Source organism: Pan paniscus, chromosome X, assembly GCF_029289425.2.
Source record: "Pan paniscus chromosome X, NHGRI_mPanPan1-v2.0_pri, whole genome shotgun sequence".
NCBI lineage: Eukaryota > Metazoa > Chordata > Mammalia > Primates > Hominidae > Pan > Pan paniscus.
Genome location: NC_073272.2, coordinates 147,371,964 through 147,384,802, shown reverse-complemented (window position 1 = coordinate 147,384,802; position 12,839 = coordinate 147,371,964).

Here is a 12,839-nt window from a genome sequence, read left to right as displayed (position 1 = left end):
ACCAGTAATACCGAATAGTGAAATCTCCCTAGATTTAATTACAGAGGAAAATGCCTTTTCTCAAAATTTAGGATTTGGTTCCTACCTCACTATTGTTTTGCATTGGCTTGAGTTTTGGATTGGGAATTCATAGGAGATTCCTGTTGCCCTTCTGTTTTCAGATCAGCCGTAAAGATGCAAGAGAGCATTTGTCCTTGCTCAAATAGCAAATGGCCTAAGAGAGGTAGTTAGACAGGCTTTTCAGACAACTCTTGTATACTTCTCCAGGGCAAAATATCTTTCCCCAGCACTCTCTTTTAGTTCCCTTTGCCTATAGCTCCCTCATGTGATTTGTCACTACAATTACCAAGAAACCACCAATAAACAACTTCAGCATTTTTAGCTTTAGAAATATCATGCCTCCATTTTAAATCACTCATAAGATCTTGGACTGGGCCCTCATTTCCATCAGAGAGAATGAAATGTGATCGAATAGAGGTTTATTTAGGAAGTCTTTGCTCATTGTTTTGGGGGGTTTTATGGATGTTTAGGCTACATTTTGCTTTGGTGTGAACAAGCATGTCCCCTCTTGTTGGTCCATAGAGGGAGGTGGTACTACAGGAAGTGACTCTGAGCTGGTTTAAAGGAAAGGGGAATCCTACACTCTTCAACTTTTATCTGAGTGAAAACGAGAGGTCAGATACTGGGGCTGGTGTCCTGAATTCCTTCAATATACCTTTTTAGTTATATAACAGTATTTTTGTTATTGTCCATGAAATATCTATATCATATAGAAAATAATATCACCTATGTATTCGCCACCCATATGTAACAGATGTTAACATCTTGCCATGTGTGCTTCTGAACTTTCTCTTTTTTATTAAAGAAATAAAATGTTACAGGACTTTCTATTTCAAAATAGTAGTGTAGAAGCAAGCTTGTTTCAGTTCCCCCTTCCCCGACAGAAAACCAAAAGCAAGTATACAGTGCCAAGGTTGTCATCAGCAATACCCGAGAACTTAGATATAAGATTGAGACAGTTCCCAGGACCACAGAGAAGTGAAACATCTTCAAGCAAACAGTAGAGAATAGGACTCCCATATCTGTCTTGCTCCTCACTCCAATCTACTCATCACCAAGCATGTGAAAAATTTTCCTCTGACTCACCGTTTCAATGCAGGGGAAAGTAAGATCAAGGTAGACAACCAGCTTCCCCACCATCTTTGGTTCCCTGGCAAGACACTTGTCCCTACTTCAACCCACAAGAAACATCTTGAGTGCCTGAAAGGAGACATATCTCTGAAGAGAGCCAAAGACAAAGGGGAAGGTGAGACTACCATCCCCAGCCCTGGAAACTCTTCTTGATAACTTGGCCAAAGGCGACACTAAACCAAAGATGCTATTCAGCAGCATCATGTTGTGGAGGTTCAATCCACAGGTTTCCTGGTCACATATCCCTAGCTAGGCTTCCCACACTGCCAGGATACTCCCTTAGGGACCTCCCCCATTTCAGGACAGGCAGGCATCTGATTATTCACTAATGCTGAGGCAAATCTGAAATCAAGGTACCGTCTAGTGAGAAAAAGGAGGCAGTGACCTAGTGGAAAATAAATAAAAAGAATATCAGCCGGGTGCAGTGGCTGACGCCTATGATCCCAGTATTTTGGGAGGCCGAGGCAGGTAGATTGCCTGAGCTCAGGCGTTCGAGACCAGCCTGGGCAACACAGTGCAACCCCGTCTCTACTAAAAATACAAAAATTAGGTGGGCGTGGTGGCATGTGTCTGTAGTCCCAGCTACTTGGGAGGCTGAGGCAGGAGAATCACTTATACCTGGGAAGTGGAGGTTGCAGTGAGCCAGGATCGCACCACTGCACTCCAGCCTGGTGATGGAGCAAGACTCAATCAAAAAAAAAAAAAAAAAAAAAAAAAAAGAAGAAGAAGAAGAAAATCAACAGGTAAAATACAAAGACTCTCTAAGCAAACATACCTAATCAAAACTAGCTATACAAAGAACACAGAATAAAAAACTAATCCTATTGTGAATAGTGCCGCAATAAACATAAGTGTGCATGTGTCTTTATAGCAGCATGATTTATAATCCTTTGGGTATATACCCAGTAATGGGATGGCTGGGTCAAATGGTATTTCTAGTTCTAGATCCTTGAGGAATCGCCACACTGTCTTCCACAATGGTTGAACTAGTTTACAGTCCCACCAACAGTGTAAAAGTGTTCCTATTTCTCCACATCCTCTCAAGCACCACCAACCCAAATGCCCATCAATGATAGACTGGATTAAGAAAATGTGGCACATATACACCATGGAATACTATGTAGCCATAAAAAAGAATGAGTTCATGTCCTTTGTAGGGACATGGATGAAGCTGGAAACCATCATTCAGAACCAACTATCGCAAGGACAGAAAACCAAACACCGCATGTTCTCACTCATAGGAGGGAATTGAACAATGAGAACACTTGGACACAGGAAGGGGAACATCACACACCAGGGCCTGTTGTGGGGTGGGGGGAGGGGGGAGGGATAGCATTAGGAGATATACCTAATGTAAATGACGAGTTAATGGGTGCAGCACACCAACATGGCACATGTATACATATGTAACAAACCTGCACGTTGTGCACATGTACCCTAGAACTTAAAGTATAATAAATAAATAAATGAATAAATAAATAAATAATCCTCCAACAGAAAGACATAGACATATATTCTCAGGAAACAACAGCAAAAGGAACCATCATTTCTTCAAACCAGTCAAAGGAACCAGTGACTGATCCTAAGGAGATGATGATATGTGAACTCCCTGATCAAGAATTAAAAAGAATAATTTTAAGGAATATCAGTAATCTCTAAGGTAAGACAAAAAAGAAATTCACAAGTTTTTCAGAGAAATTTAACAAAGAGATTAAAATTAGTTTTAAAAAATGGAAATCTGGGAACTTAGAAACACATTTGCTGAACTGAAAATTAATTAGAGGCTCTAAACAACAGAATGGACGAAGTGAAGGAAAGAATTAGTGAGCTCAATGATAGACAATTTTAAAATATACAATGAGGGGAGAAATTAAAAAAAAAGAAAACAAAGAAAACCCACAAGATAGAGAAAATTACCTGAAAAGACAAAATCTAAATTATTGGTGTTTAAGTGGGAGCTAAGCAAGAACAATGGCTAAAAATCTTAATCAAAGAAAAAACAACAGAAAATGTTCTAAAACTTGAGAAAGATATAAATACCCAGGAGCAGGAAGTTCAGAGAATACCAAACAGATTTGACCCAAATAAGACTACCCAAAGGAATTTAATAATAAAACTCACAAAAGTCAAGGACTAAAAGAAGATCCTGAAAGCAGCAAGAGAAAAGAAGCAAATAACGTATGAAGAAGTTCCAAACTGTCTGGGAACAAACTTCTCAGTGGAAACCATACAGGCCAGGTGGGAATGAAACAACATTTTCAAAGTGCTGAGAGAAAGAAAAAAGTCCTGCCACAAGAATACTGTATCCAGCAAGTCTATACTTGAAATATGAAGGAGAGATAAAGTCATTCCCAGACAAAAACAGAGAATTTACCACCACCAGACCCGTCTTACTGGAAATGCTAAAGTGAGTACTTCAATCTAAAAGAAAAAAAAACCACTAACATGCAGAAAAAAAACTATGAAGGTATAAAACACACTGGTAAAATAAATATTTAAATTGATATATAAAATAAATATATAACACATGGATACACAGACAACCCCAGAATAATCTAAAACTGTAATTGTGATGTGCAATGTACTCATAACTATTATGAAGCTCAATGGGCAAATCTGTCAAAAACAATAACAATTATAAGCACAACAGCCTGTTAAGAGATAGGCAATATAAAAATACATAAATGGAGTCAACTGAAAGTCTAAATGGGAACGGAGATGGAGTTAAAAGTGTAACGGGTTTTTTGTTTGTCTGATTATTTGTTTCCATTCTTTTCTTTACGATCTAAGCTGTCATCTCTTTAAAATAATTTGTTATATCTAAAAGATGTTTTTTTGTAAGCCTCATGGTAAACACAGTGGAAAAACCTATAATAGATTCAGTAAAAATAAAAAGCAACAAATTAAAGAATACTACCAGAGAAAATCATTTAACCACAAGGAAAGACAGTATTAAAGATAGAAAAGAAGAGAGGAGTCTCAAAATAACCAGGAAATAAGCAACAAAATGACAGTACAAAGTCTATACTTATCAATAGTAACACTGAATATAAATGGTCTCAATTTTCCAATGAAAAGCCATAGAATGGCTGAATAGATAAAGAAACAAGACAAAACTTGATATTGCCTACAAAAAACCCACTTTGTCTATAAAGACACACGTAAATTCAAAGTGAAGGGGTGGAAAAGGATATTTCATGCAACTTGAAACCAAAACAGAGCAGGAGAAGCTAGACTTATACCAGATAAAATAAGCCAAAAGTGAAAGACTACAAAAAGAGACAAAGAAAATCACTATATAAACAAGTAAATTTAACAAGGGGATATATAACAATGATAAATATTTATACACTTGACATTAGAGTACTCAAGTATCTAAAGCAAACATGAATAGATCTAAAGGGAGAGACAGACTGCCAAACAATAATTATAGCATACTTCGAAACTCCACTCTCAGTAGCAAACAGTTCATTCAGACAGAAAATCAACAAAGAAATATCAGAATTAAGCTACACACTAAGTCAAATAAGCATAACTGACATTTACAGAACATTTCACCAAACTGCTGCAGAACACACATTCTTTCATCAGAACATAGAACAATCTTGAGCCAAAAAAAAGTCTCAACAAATTTTAAGACATAGAAATAATATGAAGTATCTTTTCTGACTAGAATAGAATTAAATTAGAAATTGATAACAAGAAGAATCTCAGAAACTACGCAAACATACAGAACTTAAAGAACAAGCTCCAAAGCAATGAAAGGATCAATGAAGAAACTAAAAAGGAAAATTAAAAATTTCTTGAACAAAAAAAAATGGAAATGCAACATACCAGAATCAATTAAATACATTAAAAGCAGTACTAAGAGAAATATTTATAGCAATAATACCTAAATCAAAAAAGAAGGAAAACTTCAAATAAATGACCTAACAATGCACCTCAAGGAACTAGAAATCCAAGAACAGAACAATCCCAAAATTAGTAGAAGGAAAGAAATAATAAAGATTGGAGAAGAAATAAATGAAATTGAGACAAAAAAAAAAAAACCAACACAGAAGACTGACAAAATGAAAATTTGGTTTTCTGAACAGATAAACAATATTGCCAAACCTTTAGTTAAGATTAAATACAAGAGGGAAGACCCAAATAAATAAATTCAGGTACAAAAAACGAAGACATAACTGAGACCTCAGATACAAAAAATCATGAGAATATTATAACCAACTATATGCCAACAAATTGGAAAACCTAGAATAATTGGATAAATTCTTGGATACATACCACCTACAAAGATTAAACCTTGAAGAAATGGTAAACCTCTATAAACCAATAATGAGTAGGGGGAAGAAGTTAACATGTAGTTATTTTATTAGTTTTTTTGTTTATTTGCTTGTTAGATTTTTTTAATTTATGCAATAAGTATTAAGTTGTTATCAGTTTAAAATAATGAGTTATAAGATATTATTTACAAGCCTCATGGTAACCTCAAATCTAGAACCATACAACAGAATCACAAAAATAAAAAGCAAGAAATTAAAATATATTCTTAGAGAAAGTCACCTTCATTAGACAAGAGAAAAGGAAAGAAGGAAGAGAAGATGACAAAACCATCAGAAAACAAGTAACAAAATAGCAGGAGTAAGTCATTATGTATCAATGATAACATTAAATTTATATTAACTAAACTACCCAATCAAAAGAAATAGAGTGGCAGAATGGATCATAAAACAAGACCCAATGTTCTTCTCCTCAGCACAAGGATCATTCTCAAGTATAGACCATATGATAGGCCAGAAAATAAGTCTTAAAGCATTCAAAAAATTTAAATCATATCAAGAATCTTCTCTGACCACAATGACCATCATAAAACTAGAAATCAATGACAAAAAGAATTTTGGAAATTATACAAACACATGGAAATTAAACAATATGCTCCTGAATAACCAGTGGGTCAATGAATAGATTAAGAAGGAAATTGAAAAATTTCTTGAAACAAATCATAATGGAAATACACCATACCACAACATATGGGATTCAGTGAAAGCAGTACTAAGAAGGAATTTAATAGCTATAAGTGTCTACATCAAAAAAAGAAAAACTCAAAATAAACAACCTAATGGTGCATCTCAAGAAAACCAAGAGCAAACTCAACACAAACTTAGTAGAAGTAAAGAAAAATTAAATATCAGAGTAGAAATCGATGAAATTGAAATGAAAAAAATATAAACGATCAACAAAACAAAAAGTTGTTTCTTGAAAAACTAAATTTGACAAAGCTTCCGCCAGACTATTAATAAGAAAACAAGAGAGAAGATCAAAATAAATAAAATCAGAAATGAATAAGTAGTTATTACAACCTACACCACAGAAATTCAAAGGCTCATTAGAAGTTACTATAGGTGATGCTATGCCAATGAATAGGAAAACCTAGAAGAAATAGATAAGTTCCTAGGCACAACCTACCAAGATTGAATCATGAAGAAATCCAAAATCTGAACAGACCAATAACAGTAATGAGATTAAAGCCATTTAAAAAAGTCTCCCAGCAAAGAAAAGCCTTGGACTCAATGGTTTCCCTGCTGAATATTACCAAACATTTAAAGAAGAACTGATATTATCCCTACTCAAACAATTCTGAAAAATAGACAAGAAAGGAATACTTATAAACTCATTCTATGAGGTCAGTATGGCCCTACCACCAAAACCAGACAAACACACATCACAAAAAGAGAACTATAGGCCACTATCCCTGATGAACATTGATGCAAAAATCTTCAACAGAATTAAAGCAAATAGAATTCAACAACACGATAGAAAGGTCATTCATTATGACCAAGTGGGATTTACTCCAGGGATACAAAGATGATTCAACATAGGCAAATTAACCAATGTGATACATCATATCAACAGAATGAAGGACAAAAACCATAGGATCATTTCAACTGATGCTGAAAAACCATTGGATAAAATTCAATATCCCTTTATGGTAAAAACCCTCAAAAAACTGGGTATAGAAAGAACATACCTCAATATGATAAAAGCCATATATGACAGACCCAAAGCTAGTATCATAGTGAATGGGGAAAAACTGAAAGCCTTTCCTCTAAGATTGGGACCATGACAAGGATGTCTATTTCACCATAGTTATTCACTAGTACTGGAAGTCATAACTAGATCAATCAGACAAGACAAAGAAAGGTCTCCCTGAACTGGAAAAGGAGAAGTCAAATTGTTCCTCTTTGCAGATGATATGATCTCATATTTGGAAAAACCTTAAGACTCTATCAAAAATTATTGGAACTGATAAACAAATTAAGTAAAGTTGCAGGATACAAAATCAACATACAAAAATCAGTAGCATTTCTGTATGCCAACAGCAGACAATCTGAAAAAAAATTTAAAAGTAAGCCCATTTGCAATAGCAACAAATAAAATTAAATACTTATGAATTAACCAAAGAACTGAATGACCTCTACAAGGAAAACTATAAAAAACTGATAAAAGAAATTGAAGAGGACACACACACAAAATGGAAAGATAGGCCATGTTTATGGATTGGAAGAATCGATATTGTTAAAATGTTCATAATATCCAAAGCAATCTGCAGATTCAATGCAATCCCTATTAAAATACAAATGACATTCTTCACAGAATTAGGAAAAAAATTCCTAAAATTTATATGGAATCACAAAAGACCCAGAACAGCCAAAGCTATCCTGAGCATAAGGAACGAAACTGGAAGAACCACATTGCCTGACTTCAAACTATACTACAGAGTCATAATAACCAAAACAGTATGATACTACAATGAAAACAGACACAGAGACCAATGGCATACAATAGAGAACCCCGAAATAAATCCATACATCTACAGTGAACTCATTTGCAGCAAAGGTGCCAAGAACATACAATGAGAAAAGGACAGTCTCTTCAGTAAATGGCGCTAGGAAAACTGGATATCTGTATATAGAAGAATGGAACTAGACTCCTGTCCCTCACCATGCAAAAATCAAATCAAAGTGGATTAATGACTTAAATCCAAGACCTCTGACTATAAAAGTGTTAAAAGAAAACATTGAAATAACATAATCACACTACAATTAGAATGGCTTTTATCCAAAAGACAGGTAATAACGAAAGCTGGCGAAAATGTGCAGAAAAGGGAACCCTCATACATTGTTGGTGGAAGTGTAAATTAGTACAACCACTATGGAGAACAGTTTGGAGGTTCCTCAAAAACTAAAAGTAGAACTACTATATGATCCAGAAATTCCACTGCTGGGTATTTACCCAAAAAAAAGGAAATCAGTATATCGAAGAGATATCTGCACTCCCATGTGTATTCACAATAGCAATATTCACTTGGGAGCAACCCAAGTGTCCATCAACAGACAAATTAATAAATAAAATATGGTACATACACACAATGGACTACTATTCAGCCATAGAAAATAATGAGATTCTCTTATTTGCAATGACATGGATGCAACCAGAGGTCACTGTGTTAAGTTAAATAAGCCAAGCACAGAAAGACAAACTTTGCATATTCTCACTTATTTCTTGCAAATTGAAAGCAATTGAACTCATGGAGATGAAGAGTAGGAGGCTGGTTATCAGAAGATGGGAATGGTAGTGGGGTCCTGAGGAGGAGGTGGGGATAGTTAATGGGTACAGAAAAATAGAAAGAATAAGACCTACTATTTGATAGCAGAACAGGGTGACTATAGTCAAAAATAATTGTAGACTTTAAAATAACTTAAAATGTGTAATTGGATTGTCTGTAACACAAAGAATAAATGCTTGAAGGGATGGCAACCCCATTCTCTATGATGTGATTATTTCACATCATATGCCTGTATCAAAACGTTTCATGTATTCCCTCAATATATACACCTACTATGTACCCACAAAAATTAAAAATTAAAAAATAATACAAATTAAAACAATTGAACTCATGGAGATAGAGAGTAGAATGATGGTTACCAGAGGGGGGAAGGATAGTTAGGGGGGTCATGGAGGGAAGGAGGCTGGTTAATGGGTACAAAAACATAGAAAGAATAAATAAGATCTAGTATTTGATAGCACAGGAGGGTAACTATAGTCAATAATAACTTAATTGTACATTTTTCAACAACGAAAAGAGTATAATTAGATCGTTTGTAAAATGAATGATAAATGCTTGAGGTGATGGATACTTCACCCTGATGATTACACATTGTATGCTTATATCAAAATATTAAATATACCCCATAAATATATACACCTACTATATACTCACAAAAATTAAAAATTAAAAAAAAAGCTGGGTATAGAAGGAACATACCACAACATAATAAATGGCACATATGATAAACCCACAGTTAACATTTTACTGAATGGGAAAAAATTGAAGGCCTTTCCCCTAAGATCTGGAAGATAATGATGCCCACTTTCATCACTTTTATTCATCATAGTATTGGAAATCCTAGCCAGAGCAATTCAGCAAGAGAAAGAAATAAAGGGCATACAAATTGGAAAGGAAAAATATAAATTATCCTTGTTTGCAGATGAAATGATTTGTGAAAACTTAAAGACTCCAACAAAAACTGTAAGAATTGATAAATGAATTTAGCAAAGTTGTAGGATATAAAATTGACATACAAAATCAGTAGCATTTATATATGCCAACAGCAAACAAGTTGAAAAAGAAATCAAGAAAACAATCCCATTTACAACAGCCAAAAAGAATATAAAATGCCTAGGAATCAATTTAACTAAAGAAGTGAAAGATGTTTGCAAGGAAACTATAAAACTCTGATTAAAGAAACTGATGAGGGCAGACAAAAAAAATAGAAATACATTCCATACTCATGGGTTGGAAGAATTAATACTGTTAAAATGACAAAACTACCTGATATGATTTGGATGTCCCCACCCAAATCTCACCCTGAAATGTAATAATCCGGATCTGTCAAGGGCGGGGCCAAGTGTGGATAATTGAATCATGAGGGTGTTTTCACCCATACTGTTCTTGTGGTGGTGAATAAGTCTCACAAGATCTGATGGTTTTAAAAATGGGAGTTCCGGCAGGGTGCGATGGTTCACATCTGTAATCCCAGCACTTTGGGAGGCCGAGGTTGGCGGATCACTTGAGGTCAGGAGTTTGAGACCAGCCTAGCCAACATGGGAAAACCCTACCTCTATTAAAAATAAAAAAACTAGCCAGGTGTGGTGGCACGTGCCTATAGTCCCAACTACTCAGAAGGCTGAGGCAGGAGAATCACTGGAACCTGGGAGGCAGAGATGCAGTGAGCCGAGATTGTGCCACTGCCCTCCAGCCTTGGAGACAGAGTGAGACTCCATCTTAAAAAAAAAAAAAAGAAAAGAAAAAGAAAAAAGAAAAATGGGAGTTCCCCTGCTCAAGCTCTTTTGCCTGCTGCCATGTAAGATGCAGCTCTGCTCTCCTTTTCCTTCCACCATGATTGTGAGGTCTCCCCAGCCATGTGGAACTGTGAATCCATTAAACCTCTTCCCTTTATAAATTACCCAGCCTCGGGTATGTCTTTATTAGCAGTGTGAGAACAGACTAATACATTAAATTGGTACTGGGAAGTGGGGTGCTGCTGTAAAGATACCTGAAAATGTGGAACTGACTTTGGAACTGGGTAACAGGCAGAGCTTGGAACAGTTTGGAGGGGCCGGAAGAGGACAGGAAGATGTGGGAAAGTTTGGAACTTCCTAGAGACTTGTTGAATGACTTTGACCAAAATGCTGATAGTGATATGGACAATGAAGTCCAGGTTGAGGTAGTCTCAGATGGAGATGAGGAACTTGTTGGGAACTGCAATAAAGGTGACACTTGTTGTGTTTTAGCAAACAGACTGGAGGCATGGCATTTTGCCACTACCCTAGAGGTTTGTGGAACTTGAGAGAGATAATTTAGGGCATCTGGTAGAAGAAATTACTAAGCAGCAAAGCATTCAAGAGGTGACAGAGCATAAAAGTTTGGAAAATTTGCAGCCTGACAATGTGATAGAAAAGAATAACCCATTTTCTGGAGAGAAATTCAAGACAGCTGCAGAAATTTGCATAAGTAACGAGGAGCCAGATGTTAATCACCAAGACAATGGGGAAAATGTCTCCAGGGCATGTCAGAGACCTTCATGGCAGCTCCTCCTATCACAGGCCTGAAGGCCTAGGAGGAAAAAAAAAATGATTTTGTGGGCTGGATCCAGGGCCTGCCTGCTATGTGCAGTCTTGGGACTTGGTGCCTTGTGTCTCAGCAGCTCCAGCCATGGCTAAATGGGGCCAAGGTATAGCTCGGGCTGTTGCTTCAGAGGGTGCAAACTCCAAGCCTTAGCAGCTTCTACATGGTGTTGGTCCTGCAGGTATGCAGAAGACAAGAATTGAACCTTGTCTCAAGGTTCAATTGAGGCGGAGGTTATAAATTACCCAGTCTGGGGTATGTCTTTATTAGCAGCATGAGAACACACTAATACACTACCCAAAGCAATTTACAGATACAATGGAATCTTTATCAAAATACCAGGACATTTTTCACAGAAAGAGAGTAAACAATTCTAAGATGTATATGTAACTACAAAAGACCCCAAATAGGTAAAGCATTCCTGACCAAAAAAAGCAGAGCTGGAAACATCACACCACCTGACTTGAAAATATATTACAAAGCTATAGTAGGCAAAACAGCATGCTACTACCAGAAAAACAGACATATAAACCAACAGAACAGAGTAAAGAACCCAGATATAAATCTATGCATTTACAGCCAACTCATTTTTTTATAAAGGTGCCAAGAACCTACAATGAAGAAAGGACAGTGTCTTCAATAAATGGTGTTGGAAAATTTGAATAATCATGTGTAGAAGAATGAAAGTAGACCTCTAGCTCTCACCATATACAAACATCAATTCAAAATGTATTAACGACTCCAATCTAAGACCTCAAACTGTGAAACCACTAGAAAGAAACATTGGGAAAGCACTTCTGGACATTGGGCTGGGCAAAGTTTTTGTGTAAGACCTCAAAAGCACAGGTAACAAAAGTAAAAATAGGCAAATGGGATCACTTTAAGCTAAAAATCTTCTGCACAACAAAGGAAACAATCAACAAAGTGAAGAGATAGCCCACTGAATGGGAGAAAATGTTTGCAAACTATACATTTGGCAAGGGATTAATAACCAGAATATATGAGAAACTCAACTCAATAGCAGGGAAACAAATAATATGATTAAAAAATGGGCAAAAGATCTGAATAGACATTAATCAAAAGAAGACATACAAATAGCAAACAGGTATATAAAAAATTCTCAACATCGCTAATCATCAGAATAATGCAAATCAAAACCATAATGAGATATTATCTCATCCCATTTAAAATGGCTTTTACTACAAAACAAAGAATAACAGATGATGGCGAGGATTTGAAGAAAGGAGAAACCCTCATATGCTGTTGGTGGGAATGTAAATTAGTACACCACTATGGAAAACAGTATGGACATTCCTCAAAAAAACTAAAAAACAGAACTGTCACATGGTCCAGCAATCCCACTGCTGGGTATATCCCCCAAATAAATGAAGTTAGTATATCAAAGAGATATCTAAGCTCCATTTTCATTATAGAACTACTCACAATAGCAAAGATATGG